General features: G+C 48.0%; 1 protein-coding gene and 1 pseudogene across 2 annotated transcripts in view; both read right to left on the reverse strand.

The window, feature by feature from the left end:
* The window catches only part of Mcad (Medium-chain acyl-CoA dehydrogenase), a 202,467-nt gene that overhangs the window by 18,175 nt on the left and 169,479 nt on the right, over nt 1–14,813 (reverse strand). The window lies entirely within an intron of this gene.
* LOC140215521 (uncharacterized) lies at nt 856–2,579 on the reverse strand (annotated as a pseudogene).

Consider the following 14,813-nt stretch of genomic DNA (forward strand, 5'->3'; position numbering starts at 1 on the left):
TATTTCCCACTATGAGCTATTTCTACCAACTGATAGCAAGCTTATTGGTATGGGGCCCGAACTTTGTCACAAGTGAGATTCTCTCTCAGCAGCTGGATAGTCAAACTCAACTGTCCTGACCCACAATGCCTCAGTGTTGCATTTCAGCACTTTAAAGTATATTTTGGTTTGGATGAGGGACACCTGCATCTCAGCATCAGCCAACACTGTGTTTTTTAAGCTCAAGTGCCTTCAAAGAAGCGGCAGCACACTTCCTTTGTCGTTCACCCCTCAATGCGTCGGTCCTTTCTATTCTCGCCCTCCTTCTGCCACGTGTTCGCCCTACGGACCATATGAAACGTCCCAAAAATCTGGCAATCAGAAAAAATGAATGCATGCCTTTTACTGCCCCCAAGGGACTCAAATCGGAACAGGCACGTCCAAAGAACACTCTGAAGGACTGCCAGTACACTTATTAGGTATATCAGTGCTCGTAATGTGACAGAAGACCGCATGTGTACGCATGTATAATTAATACATACTGTGCCCAGTGACAATTGTCCCTTCCTGCACCTAAGCTTCACCGCAATACTTTGCGCATGCTTCACCGCGTCACATTCCTGTACTGAGGCGAAGCTGACTTTCAGAAACAGGGTTCGTACAGGCTTTGAAGGCACAAATTCAAGGGTTTTTAAGGACTTTCAAGACCCCCAAAAGTTTTTTTCAAGGACTCATTTCAATACTTAATTTGGTACCCTTTATAGTAAAACAACTTTTTTAAAACACGCTGCAACGAATTTATTGAACACTAAGAAAAAGACTCACTTACAGACTAGACTAGTTTAATAGTAAACTAAGACAGGTCGTAACAAGCGTTCATGAAAGCTCCTGAAGCTTTGCGATTATTTCTTGCTTGATGTTTAGAAGTTCTTCCGTTTTGCTTTTTGCCGTTTTCCTAAGGCAATTTGACTTCACAATGTGCACGACATCGCCTGTCTCTTCTGCTTTCTCAGCCAAGTTGTCTGCTGAAGCTGTCAGATCAGCAACGGTTGCTTCAAGTCTTGCTTTCTTTCGCTTTAAGGTATCAATTTCTTCCTCAACAAGGTGCCTCTTTGACTCCGTTGCTTCTCCAAGTTGCTCCTTCTTCTGCACCTCCAGATATGCATGATAACGATGCCTTGCAACTGAAACGGAAGTCCTCAACTCCTTTGTTATAGGAATGTTAATTAAGGATGCCACCTGCCTTATCAACAGCGTCACATATAATGCGTTGTGAGACATATGACAGACTTTTCAGGTTTTCCACACAGACCTGCCGGTTGACACTAAATTCTCTTTCCACAGTTGCCTGGCCGTGGCTGAGCACAAGCAAAAGTTCGACTACTGTCCAGAGCTCAGCGTAGGATGAATTGAACTTTAGGAGTTCTAAGAAAAACATGTCTAGCCTGTCAGAGATCTTTTCAAACAATCGCAGCTTGTGCTTCTCCATCTGCAGCACTTCGGCGTACTCAGAGAGAACAAAGTCCCGTTGGTAATCGCTCAACCTTTTTGCGGCGATGAGGGCATTTAAAACATTCTTGAGTCCTGCTAGGCACTGGTCTGGCTTGGTGCACATTTGACGGGGATCCAGTGAGGAAAGGCCTCTAACCAAAGGGAATCTTAAAGGACTCTTCTCAAGAACCTTTTTACACACACTAACAAGGAACTGCTTGCACTCCATTTTAAATGCAAACGCATCTTTTGCACTGACCTAGGAATTCTTCAAAATTTGTTCAGCTGCATAACCAATGTCCACTTTCTCAAGTGGTGTGTGACTGTTCACGTCTTCAATGTTGATTTTCAACAGGCCTGTAGTCCCAACTGACGCAGAGAGAACTGAACACTTCACAAACTTTGTGAGAAGCTTCCTGACGATTGTTTCGAGGTCCCTTGCCAGAAAAACACAAGTGGTTGGTCTGCCTGATAGTCTGTCAGGAGAGGTTTCAGAATTAGTGCAATCCCAAGGGCAAAGTTAAGTTTTGCTGGGACTAGTGGGTCACTGGAGAAACTGAGCAAGTTTTGAAAGGAGGCACATTTCGGCTGGTTCACTTCTTTCTTGCTTGCAGACTCAATGTAAATTCTCACACCAGGCCACAGTGAAAGGGCTCGTTCAATTACCGGAATGTTTTCCACCCAGCGATGGGCGACATACTTAAGGGGAAATGTAGCCTGACCAGTCACCGCTACGAAGTCCTCTCGCCTCGCCGAGGAATCTTTAAACAATGCACTTAGACTAGACAACAGAATGTCCACTCCCCACTTGCTAGCAGTTACACCCGCTCTGTAGGCGTTGTGCACAACATGCAGACCGCAAGTGCCTAAATCTAGGCATTGTACTTGATAGTTTTTTTGCAGGTGCTCCTGAAAGCTTCTGAAAAATTTCAAGTTGACATTCGGTCCATCCATGGACACTTGTAGGATCTTAACAAGTGGTAATGGCTCCAGTGCCTTCAACAATTTATCCTCGATGTCATCTGCCGCCGCGTGGCCCATAAAAATGGATGTAAGTACCTTGTTGTTATCTTTTTAGATGCATCCCAGTACCTGACGTGTATATCCATCTGCTTCTGATGGAGGTAATCATTTGCGGATTCATCAAACAGAACGATGTAATAGTCGCATTTATCTATCGCCCGATGAATGGATGATAGAAAGAATGGTCCAAGACTATGACACGCCAGGTACGCGCACTTTTTCTCTCCACATGTGAAGACCTTTGCCACTTCACTGTCGGGAAACATTCTCTTGAACAGATCGCTTGTGTGGGCGGATGAGCTGTACGAGTAATGACACGTGAAAACTTTCAAAGCCCACAATATTTCCACTTCTGTCACTAAATCGTGAGCCTTGCTTGCAGCATTCAAATTCAAGGACTGCATTTCGACCACACGAATGGATTCGCTACACTCGCGCGATGTCATGTAGTTCAACATGGAGCTACCTGCTGCATTCTTCACGCTCGCGCTGTGTTTCGAACTCCTCTTGTGGATTTTCAGCGCTGACTCTCCCATCGACGAGATGTCAAACACTTTTCCGCATGGTCTGCATCTAGCACGATGCGAACTCGTGGTGTCTGGCGCAATCCAGTCTTTGTACTCGTCATGGCTAAGCCACGATCGCTGGAAATTGCACTTCCCGGGCATTGCGCGCACACACAATTACGTCCACGTCCAGTGCGTGCCGCAATACACGTGCTCTGAATAAGCCAACGGGAGGCGATTAATAAGCAGTATGAGGATGGTAACTATAGAAAGTGTGCGACCGCAGCGAACAAAAAAAAAAAAACACAACAACATGGAGGACAAACGCCCGAACCGGACTGGATTTTTTTGGCTTAGATCGGGAGGCAACCCTCGCTTTCAATGTGGCCAGTTGATCAACGGGCAATCGCTGAACGGCGCCAATGACTGTCATCACGGAATTCAAGGATTTTTCAGGCACCACTAAATATTTCAAGGTTTTCAAGGCCTTGAAAATCACATTTTTAAATTCAAGGGTTTTCACGGTTTTCGAGGAACCATGCGAACCCTGAGAAACCGGCATTATGCAATGCGCCATGTTTCCAGAGCTTTGAAGCCAATCAAGAGGAGTACAAAGGCGGAATCGGTGTTACTGCTGTCAATGGCGAAGTCTTTCAAAGAAAAACATAGGCACCGAATGACAAGAAGCTTAATAATGAACATCGAAGCAGCTAGGCTTAGCGTTGCCACGGTGTTTGCTACGGTGTTTGCTAGGAGATCAGCGGCTGCCAGCGGATCTGCGTGCGAGGGCGCCAGTTTGAGGCTGCGAGACAATCAATATGGTTAATGCCATTTCGGACCTGCAGTCACAGCAAGAAAGTCCGGAAAATCGGATGGCGAAGGGCTCTTGCATCCAAAATTTCAGACGTTCCTATACATTGACTCTATGGGGTACGTGGTGGTGCCGCGAAGCCATCCGAATTATAGGGCATGTCCCAAAAATCGGGCGTACGGAAAATCTGTCATTGACTGTGCACTGGCAACTTCTACAGCCGACGAAACAGCGTCAAAGATGATTTGTCACGATCACTCTCTGTTACTCGAAGCCAGCATTAGCGCAACTTTCATTCCCTTTAAATAAAATTACAGTTAATTTTCCCTGATATAAGCACAAATTCCCTGAGTTTTCACCGAGTATTTCCAGACTATTCAAACATTCTGAGAATTCCCGGTTTTCCCAGTTGGTAGACACCCTGAACTATATAGAGGCGTGACACGTCCACTGTGCAGACCTTGTATCTGGTTGACCATCAGTGCACTCATCTTCTTGGGCTCCCAGCAATTGAAGCCCTGGGTACTTTAAGTTCCTGGACCGTAGTTTACACTTCGTAATTTTCTATTGTACTTGCTATCTTTTTTGTATGTAGTCCAAACCTGTTACAACGGATCTGCACCCAACATACTTTCAGATATAGCAGATCATTCTTCTCACTTAAGTTTGTTCTGCCTATATTATTTATGCACAAATTTCGCTTTTAATGGACCCATTGATAACTGACTATCAGCAAATTTTAACTAGATGGTGTAAATACAACGTACTTTGCTGCAGTGATGCATGCGCGCAAACAGTGCACAGCACGCAACTGTTTCTTATGACTTGTGGAATGTGTAAAAATACCTTTTTTTTTTAAAGGAACAAACACACTAGCGGTCGGCTTCCTGCAGTGCTCCGCCAGCTATGCAAAGTGTTCTTAGGTTGACCCCGCAAGTGGCTCAATGGTGCCCAAGTACTGAACATGCTGCTAGGCCCAACACACTTTGCTTTGAAGCAGTAGCATGCGGCACTTTAAGGAAGCTGCCAACGAATGCAAAATGGATTGTTTTGTGAACACATCATTTATCATCAATTCACGCAAACATGAAGATAGGCTGCTACTCAGGGCGTATATACTGCACAGTACACGATCTGGTCGAGCCATCTCGCATGCAGTGCAGTGGTCGTCTCTAGTCATGAAAGGTAAAATGAAAGCGTTCATCTAATCTATTCTATTGACCACTGTTTTGTATGAAAAACAAACTGTAGCAGATGTTTCTGTCACTGGCAGCAGGCTGGGCAGCTTGCATGACAGGTGACAAACTGGCCGGCCGTTCAGCTTGTCATTGTGCGTGTGTTTATATGCTCTAGTGTGGGGAAACTGCCATATTTCAGCAAGAGGCATCCGAAAAACAGCATACAGCAAGGCGCTATGCCACGTGTTGTATGAATAACAGCATAAATCTTTATCTATTATGTATTTATTTAATTTTGATGATATCATTTTGCAATTACCTTTGGGTTTAGACACCAGTATATGCCAAGTTCTGCCATTTCCTAATATACTCAGCCCTAATTTTGGACAGAATAAACTTCCGATATAACGGACTTTTCTCGCTGGATTACTAATGTCGTAATGAGCATCAATGTGTCAAAAAGAAACAGGCCAACCTAGATGCAGTAAGGGTAAAAACAGACCAATTCAGGCTGGTACTTGCAAACAAATATGCAGCCTTAGAACAGAGAGATGAAGATGAGATTGAGGTAATGAATGAAACCGTAACTAGGCTGGCTTCAAAGGCAGCAATTGAAGTGGGAGGCAAGGTACCAAGGCAACCAGTAGGTAAGCTCTTTTAAGTAATGAAGGACCGAATAAAGAAATGACACAGAATGAAAGTGTCCAACTCAAGAAATCAGATAGAATTCACGGAACTGTCAGAACTGATCAACAAGGAGAAAGTAAAGGATATTCAAAATTATAATGTGAGAAAGACTGAGGAAGCATTGAAAAATTTCCTCAAGCAACCTCGACAAGACATCAAGTTGGCCTCAGAGATTACATGCTAGATGGTAATCCCTGAGGTCTTGCCTTCGTCACAACACCGCGCCTCAGAGATTTAACTGCAAATGCCAATCTCGGAGGCTTTGCCTGAATTGTGAGGTCGCATCAACATCCCAATCATCACCGGCACCACCGCGCATGGCCTGCTCTTGTTTGTTAATTTGCCTTCCGGACAATGTTCCACCATTTTGTGCTTGTTTATTTATTTGCGTACCAGACAGTGCTATGCTGGCTCCAAGGAGTCTTTCTTGCGAAGTTATCGACACTCCGTGTCAGCTGGCGCCAACGGTGCCCTCCCACCAGTCCAACTCCGAATGAGTCGCAGTCCGAATGAGCCAGACTCCGCAACTGAAGAGCCTGAATTGCCACCTACCACAACAAGCTGAAATGTGGACATCACTGATGACCTGCTAGGCTGCGGTGTGCTGATTCCTGCTGTCATTACATTCGAAGACTTTGCAGATATGGACAGTGCGGTGTCATCGTGTGCCAAACTGAACGATGACGAAACAATTGAGCAAGTTCTCTAACACAGATGACGACGTGCCGTGATGAACACAGATAACTGACTATGACACAGATGACGACGACGTGCCGTGTGCTCTGGAGCCTTCACAGTCCTTGCATCAGCGTAGAGAGACAATATAAATCTGGCAGAAATGCAAGTAGACTTGGTTGCACGTAAGCGGAAGTGCATGCAGCACTGAATCGACCACTTCTTTGCAACGGGGCCTTAAAACGCAAATAAAATATTCTTTTTTTTTTTTTGGATACATTCATTCTTTGGGACATTCGATAGTTGAGACTTATTTACGTTCCCCATGAGGTGTGGATTATCGGTCGTTGACTGTATTGTGGAGCATCAGGAGGCAGGCATATTAGTAACACACGAGAGTGTTCAAATGAAAACCGGTGTGAAAAGCAGCTCAGGGCTGCATGCCTTGAAGCGTAATGACTGAAATACATCCCACACTGCATGTGAGATGCTGCGCCACACAGGAGCTGCAGAGCAAGTTCGCTTGTAGGCAGGGAATGTGAAAGATGCTTGCCACCTCAATCACTCCCTCTAAATAATCTGTTACGAAAGGCACAAACACACTGTAGCAATGCAACGCATGTGCATCGTCAATAACCAAAATGTTATCCATTTCTCTGGTGCAGCCAAAAGGGCAGGAATAACATTATGATCACTGACGGTGCCATAAAGCTCCACTTTCCGCCTATTTATGGTGCTCATTGCTGACCCTTTCTAAGTTCTTGTGCGAGTGGATGCATGTGCATTTTTAAATGTGAAGCATTTCTTTGCCTAGTCGGGGCCAAGGTCAAAGGCATCCAAGGTCACAGAGTTTTTCGTGGGTGCGCACACATCTCCATGTACCCACTCACTGGCCTGGACAGTGAGCCTGGCCAGTGGCTTGGCCAACCTTCCTTGCTCTATGCGCACACTCTCCCATGTGCCTGATTGCACACCACTACTGCCGAGGCGCCTCCTCTTTTTGTTCCACTCACCGGTACAGGTGTGCGCACCACAAATAGATGTGGCTCGGGTGAACTAGCTGAGCTATGTTAGGCACAGGCCTCTACTTGCCCATACAACGCTAGGCCCTCGGAAGCATCAAGTGAAAGTGGAAGAGCACAAAGCACAAAGGCTCTGCGGAGATTACATAGGTATACGATGCATACCAAAGAGGTGAGGAAGGAGGCCAAGTGACATGCGGACGAGATACATGCAGCCGTGGAGCATGAAGAACAAGAAGTGACGTACGACCGAAGAACAGCGGCACGCCAAGCGAACGACTGCTGAACAGGCCGCTGAGACCAAGCTGTGTCAACTGGAGGACCGCTACTCACAGGATGCCGACATGTACTTTAAAAAAAATTAAATTATGGGGTTTTACGTGCAAAAACCACTTTCTGATTATGAGGCACGTCGTAGTGGAGGACTCCAGAAATTTCGACCACCTGGGGTTCTTTAACGTGCACCTAAATCTAAGTACACGGGTGTTTTCACATTTCGCCCCCATCGAAATGCGGCCGCCGCGGCCGGGATTCGATCCTGCGACCTCGTGCTCAGCAGCCTAACACCATAGCCACTGAGCAACTACGGCGGGTGACATGTACTTTCAAAAGCACTTTGTCAAAGATGTATTTGTTCTGGCATGTAGCGTCTGCGACCGCCTCTGGTTTCAATCGCACATCAGGGAGTCAAGGCTCACACATCTGGCAGTCCTCAAGCGTTTCCCTAGGAGGACATGAGTTCCTTTGGGCTTTGCACTTCGTGCAGGGGAGAAAAGCCTCGCACTCACTTAGATAATCATCAAGGATGGTTGCTGCCGTAATTTTATTGCGAAACAATACTACTTTAGGTCGCACTTCAGCCCGTTCCGTGGCGAGGCGGTGGTAGGCACCATTGACCTTTAGCGTGACCTCGCTGCGTGACGTCACACCACGTGACCTAGAGTGACGTCACACTAGCTGTGTAAAAACGGGGCCCCATCTCATGCCGTCGCGAGGCGAGGCGGTAGCCACCAACGGCGGCCTAACTCCCGCTCCTCTCACCATGGGCGCTACGGTCGGTGTGACGTCACACCAGCTGTGTAAAAACGGGGCCCCATCTCACGCCATCGCGAGGCAAGGCGGTAGCCACCAACGGCGGCCTAACTCCCGCTCCTCGCACCAGGGGCGCTACGGACACTATTGCTTCGCAATCACCAGGCTTAACCAAGCTAAGCCACGGTCGTTTTTTTTTTTTTTCTTTTCTCTTTGTTGTGTCCGTGATGAGTTTGGGTTTCGGTCTTCGGTTGCAGCCGCATAGTGGGAGTGTCCGGAACTACATGTGAACGTTCCCCACTGTGCCGATGGGTGGCGCCACATCCCTGGCAAGCCCTGTTGTGGGACAATCACGTGGACAGTGTGTTCGCGCCAAGTGATGTAGTGTGGTCGCCATCTCATCGACAAGGCTACGTTCTTTATGTGTACTATGTGCGGAATAAAGTAATTCCCAGTACATAACATTGGCGACGAGGCGGATCACCCGTGGCAGGGAAGCCCAGAGGGAATCGTGGAGCATCCAGTGAGTCATGGCTGAGCGCCAGCATGATTTTTCTGCACGTTTGGAGGAGTTTACTGGCTCCAACAAGGCATCGTGGTTCGGCCGGCTACAATTTTTCTTCGAGGCCAACGATGTGACTCACCCTGTCAAGCAACGAGCACACTTGCTTACACTGTGCGGTGCTCAAATTTACGACGTAGTTTGTGCGCTGCTTCAACCGAAGACGCCTGACCAAGTGAGCTATGCCGAGATCGTGGCCGCACTTCAGGCACACTAGGACCCTCGTCCGTCCGAAGTCTACAGTCATGCGATGTTCCAAAGGTGAGATCAGCTCCCAGGCGAGCCGGTAAACAACTATGTGGCCACTCTACGCAAGTTGGCTACGAGCTGCAATTTCGGCATGCTGCCAACTGCAACAACAGCAACGGCGACGCCAGCTGAGGGAACGGCATCACCAACACAGCAGGGAGCTACGGGCTGCAATCCAATGCTTCTGCCATTAGATGTGATGTTGCGCGATCGCTTCGTGTGTGGTCTCCACGACCAGAATCTTCAACAGCGACTGTTTGCAGAGAAGGATCTGACTTTTTGCAAGGCTTATGATTTCGCTATTCGAGCGGAAAGCACCGTCCAGCAGCAACGACAGATAAAAGCTGATCATGCGGAAGTCACCAAGGCGGCTACGCGCGCCAGTGACAGTGCTTCGATTTCCAAGGTGAATTCTCACCAAGGGCAACGCTGCTGGCGTTGCGACGGTTCGCACAGTCCCAAGACGTGTAAGTTCAGCACAACTATTTGCAATTACTGCCAAAAGCAAGGGCACATTGCCAAGGCTTGTATTTCGAGGAAGAAGACTGAGAAAAAGACATACCAGCGTAGCATCTCCTTAGAAACTTCACGGACTGCGGAAGTGACTAACAAACCCAAACATGAGGTTTCAACGTTGCATGACCTCTGTGCAGTGGCAGACGGATTCAGCGCCCCGAAGTTTACTCTGACGCTTACAGTGCACGGCAAACCTGTGACTTTTGAGGTCGACTCCGGTGCAGCGTGCACAATGGTTAGCAGAGACACATTTCAAACCGTATGACATGCAAACCCACCCTCTCTGAGGCAGGACAACATACATCTGCGCACCTGGTCAGGTCAGCAACTGCAGGTTGTCGGAACGGCAACAGTAATGGTTCGTCACAGAAACACAGCTTGCAAGCTACCACTTCTCGTTGTCGAGGGCACTGGATGCAGCTTGTTGGGACGCAATTGGTTTGACAGGTTGGGCATCGAGCTTCACGGCATTCACCAGACAACGGAGGAAGGCAGTTTGACCGAGTTGCTACAGAAGCATGAAGACATTTTTCGTGACGACACCACAGGACATACGGGTGCGCCAGTAAATCTGGAACTGAAGGAGGGGGCAAGCCCCAAGTTTTTGAAGGCACGGCCTGTGCCCTTTGCCATGCGCGCATCAACAGAGGCACAGATTGACAAGTACGTAGAAGACGGTATTTGGGAGCCAGTCCAACACTCAGACTGGGCTACACCGCTAGTATGGGTGCGGAAAAAAGATGGAAGCTTGCGCGCGTGCGGTGACTACCGCTGTACAGTGAATGAAGCTGCGAAAAAGGCTTCATACCCCCTGCCCACAACAGAGGAAGTGTTTAGCACATTGAAAGGTGGCCGGGTTTTCAGCACATTGGACTTGGCTCAAGCTTACACTCAACTTCATGTGACTCTAGCAACAGCACAGATTCTCACAGTAAACACTACAAAAGGGCTGTACAAGGTAAACAGGCTTCCTTTTGGTGTTTCAGCTGCCCCAGCAATTTTCCAGCGGTTTATGGAGACCACTTTGAGCGGCTTGCCGGGAGTTTGTGTTTACCTGGACGATACCATCGTGAGTGGAGCAACAGCAAAAGAGCACAAGGACCGCCTAGCGTCAGTTCTCCAGCGGCTGGCTCAGGCAAACCTACGATTGTGCAAATCTAAGTGTCAGTTTGGTGTGGCGGAGGTTAAATTCCTGGGTCGCAAGATTGATGCAGCAGGGATTCACACATTTCTGTATTCACATTCTGTATTACACCCGCCGCTTCGCACCTCACGCCATCTTTTTAACTCTAAGTTTGCAGCGCATACATGGCTCCACAAACACATTTAATAAATCTTTTTTACCTAGCTCCATTACATTGTGGAATGACTTACCCGATTCCATAGTTACTGAAATAGAACCTAATAAATTCAGGCACTTATTAACAGCATATTTCAAGGGCTGAGTTATTTTGCCATGTTTTTGAATGTGTATGCGTGTTTTGTTTTGTTTCTAAGTTGTTCTTGAGCCGCTGTGCCTATCTTAGTGTTGATGCTTCTGATGATGTTAATGTTGAACATGAACCCTGCACTTTGTATTGCTTTTTTGTTGTTATCGACCATTGTATATGTAACGACTGCTCCCCCCCCCCCCTTATGTAATGCCCTAAGCCAAGGGCCTTTAAGGGTAAATAAATAAATGATGATGATGATCTGAGGAAGAAGTAGAAGCTATTGTGAAGGCACCAGCGCCCACAAGTAAGCAGACACTGCAGTCATTTTTAGGCATGTTGGCCTTCTATGATCGCTTTCTGGAGCGCCATGCTACAGTTGCAGCAACCCTGTATGAACTTCTGGCAAAGGACAAGACTTGGAAGTGGGAGCAACGGCATCAAAAGGCGTTTGATGAGCTCAAACGGTGCTTGTTGTCGAGGACTGTCCTGTCACACTATGACGAAAACAAGCCCCTCTTGATTTCATGTGATGCTTCACCTTATGGTGTAGGTGCAGTGCTTGCTCAGCTGGACAGCCAAGGCAGAGAGGCACCGATTGCGTTATCCCGAACATTGGGTGCTGCTGAACGTAACTGTGCACAACTTGACCATGAAGGACTTGCTGTAGTTTTTGCAGCCACACACTTCCACAAGTACATTGTGGGTCGAGAAGTCACGTTCGTGACTGACCACCAGCCGTTACTGGGGATTCTCGGACCACGGAAGCCGGTACCGGAAATGCTTTCGCCCCGAATGAAAAGGTGGTGCCTTAAACTGTCAGCATAGAACTACGACCTCCAGTATCATGCCGGTAGTCGTCATCAGAATGCAGATGCGCTGAGTAGACTGCCTCTGCCAGACCGCATTGAAGAGCCTTACCCACCTGGAGACGTGCTCATGTTCGAGGCGTTACCACGACCACCATTGACAGCTGAGGTTCTGGCCACACTAACGCAAGGTTGTGTCGGACAATGGGGCTGCATTTGTGTCTTCCGAGATACAAGACTTCTACAAGAGAAATGGCATTCGAAGCGTAACGTCAGCCCCTTACCATCCTGCTACAAACGCGCAAGCAGAACGTTATGTTGGAGAACTGAAGAGGGCACTTGCCAGAGAACTGTCCGGTTCGCTCAGTGTTTGCTTGTCACGTTTTCTGTTTCAGCAGCATACCACTGTACATCAGTCAACCGGGCTTACACCGGCTAAAGCCATGTTCGGGCAGGAGCTACCAAACCAGTTGGACCTCATCATTGCATCGGAAGGACAGGAGGCTGCACAACCTGACCTACCCAAGAGTCGTCAACTCATGCAAGGAGAAGCCGTATGGGTAAAACAATTCGGCAAGGGGCCAGACTGGACAGAAGGAACTCTCGTTAAAAGGATGGGCCACAGATCCTGGCTTGTGAAATGCGCAGGAAGAATTGTGAGACGCCATCTAAACCAGCTCAGGAAGCGCCCCGGCGAAGTTATGCTGGACAGACAAGCCTCAGCAACGCTCACGTGGGGCATGGACAGTAATCCAGCGGAAAGCACACCAGCTATGCCATCTTCACGTCCACTCGAATCCGAATCGGCATACCGAAACGACCAGCACAGATCAGACGGCAGCCTACTTGGTACAAGGCATCCTTCTAAGGGGGGAAAAGTGTTGTGTCCATGATGAGGTCGGGTTTCAGTCTTCGGGTGCAGCCGCATAGTGGGAGTGTCCGGAACTACATGTGAACGTTCCCCACTGTGCCGATGGGTGGCGCCACATCCCTGGCAAGCCCTGTTGTGGGACAATCACATGGACAGTGTGTTCGCACCAAGTGATGTAGTGTGGTCGCAATCTCACCGACAAGGCTACATTCTTTACGTGTACTTTGTGTGGAATAAAGTAATTCCCAGTACATAACACTCTTTTCCTTTGATCTCATGTTATACTGTATTTATTCAAATCTAGGTCAATAACTTTTTTCAAATAATCATATTCTAGGGTCGGCTTAGATTCAAGGATTTGAAATAAGAATGTGCCAGTTTTTAATTGAAATTGATGAACATAGTGCATAGCTAGTTCCATCGAGAAAAGTCCGCATTGCAGTGACTACTAGCCATGCCAGTAGCCAACTGAAGTACAGTCGAACCCGGCTATATCGAACTCGCCAAAAAACGCCTATCAGTTCGATATAGAGCATAATTCGATATAAGCCTGCTAAATAATTGGATGTCATAAAAGCACATACCATTTATAATATCACTTTATTGATGAAACTAGCTTAGTTTCGCATGAAATAGTCCTCCATTTTCTTCTGCTCGGGCAATTTTGCTGCGTGCGACGCACGCACTTTTTTACTTTGTTTAAGGAGTCGGAGCAGCGGAGGCTGCAACATTCCGCATTCGCACAGAAGCACCGGACTAGTGCGAGCACACCAATCACTTCAGAGGATGTGGGCCAAAGACAGTCGTTGCTTTCCTCATTGTGCCCACTTTCACTTGTGCTCGACACGATGTGAGCAATGTAGTCTTCGTTTCTGGGCTCTCCCGTGGTCGCGACACCATCATTTGCGCTCACAAACTCGTCCACCGTTGATTCGTCAACAGCTTCTGAAAATTCTGACAGCTCGCTCCAAGCTTCGGCAACACCGGCAACAGCTTTGTCGCATTAATCAGAATTTACAGTTATCACCTAGCACGAGGAAGTCGGTACAGTGAAGCTATTTCGGATGAACCACTCGTACACAGCCGTGCGTACGCGTCGGGCGCCACAGGCACTACGGGCACCGGGTCGCGAGTTAGGCCGCTTTAGCCCTAATTTCCCCCTTCAAGATCGTGCAGAGAGTGTACCTCGGAATCTTGTACGTTGCGGGGACATCCGACTTCTCACCGCGTTCGACCCGATTTATGATTTCGAGCTTCACGACGAAAGGCGAATTCTGCCGCTTCATCACGGCAACACTGGGGGAGAAGGCGCACACAATGAACCAGAAAAGCAGCGAGACAACTCGCACTTTCGCCATCTTGCATGACGAGGGCACAAGAGCCTCTGATTGGCTGTCTCAGCAAGCGCTGCGGGTGGGCCAGGATCATTTTTTGCAGGGGGGTGTCGGCGGCTGCGAGGTAGCACGGTCACGGAGGGAAAGCGGTTGGATGGAGCCGCGCCGCCGGGTTTTCCCGTCACCGCGAGGGAAAGCCAACTTCCGGAGGCACTTTCCGCCGCTTGACGTTCGATATATCGGGAGTCGCTACTAGTTTTGTTCGATGTAAGCGTAATTTTTGCTATATATACTCATTGTAACTATACCATGTCCAGAAATTGTTCGATATATGGAATAATTTGATGTAAACGGGTTCGATATAGTCGGGTTCGACTGTACATGAGCGATGTCGCCATTTTGACCTGTGTCATATCGGTGCGCGGCGTTGCGTTATCGTAACGGCACCAAACAGGCAATGCCACTATAGCGCTGCTTTCAAACGAAAAGTTGTGCTAGCTGCAGAGGCATCGTCAAATGTTCAAGCCAGGTGGGACTTCGATATCGATGAGAAAAATGTGCGTCGTTGGAGGGGGCAACGGGAGACTCTTTTTGCATGTGCCGCAATGAAGGGATGACAGCGATAAGGAAGATGCGAC

This window comes from Dermacentor andersoni, chromosome 1 (assembly GCF_023375885.2).
Source record: "Dermacentor andersoni chromosome 1, qqDerAnde1_hic_scaffold, whole genome shotgun sequence".
In the NCBI taxonomy this organism is placed as follows: domain Eukaryota; kingdom Metazoa; phylum Arthropoda; class Arachnida; order Ixodida; family Ixodidae; genus Dermacentor; species Dermacentor andersoni.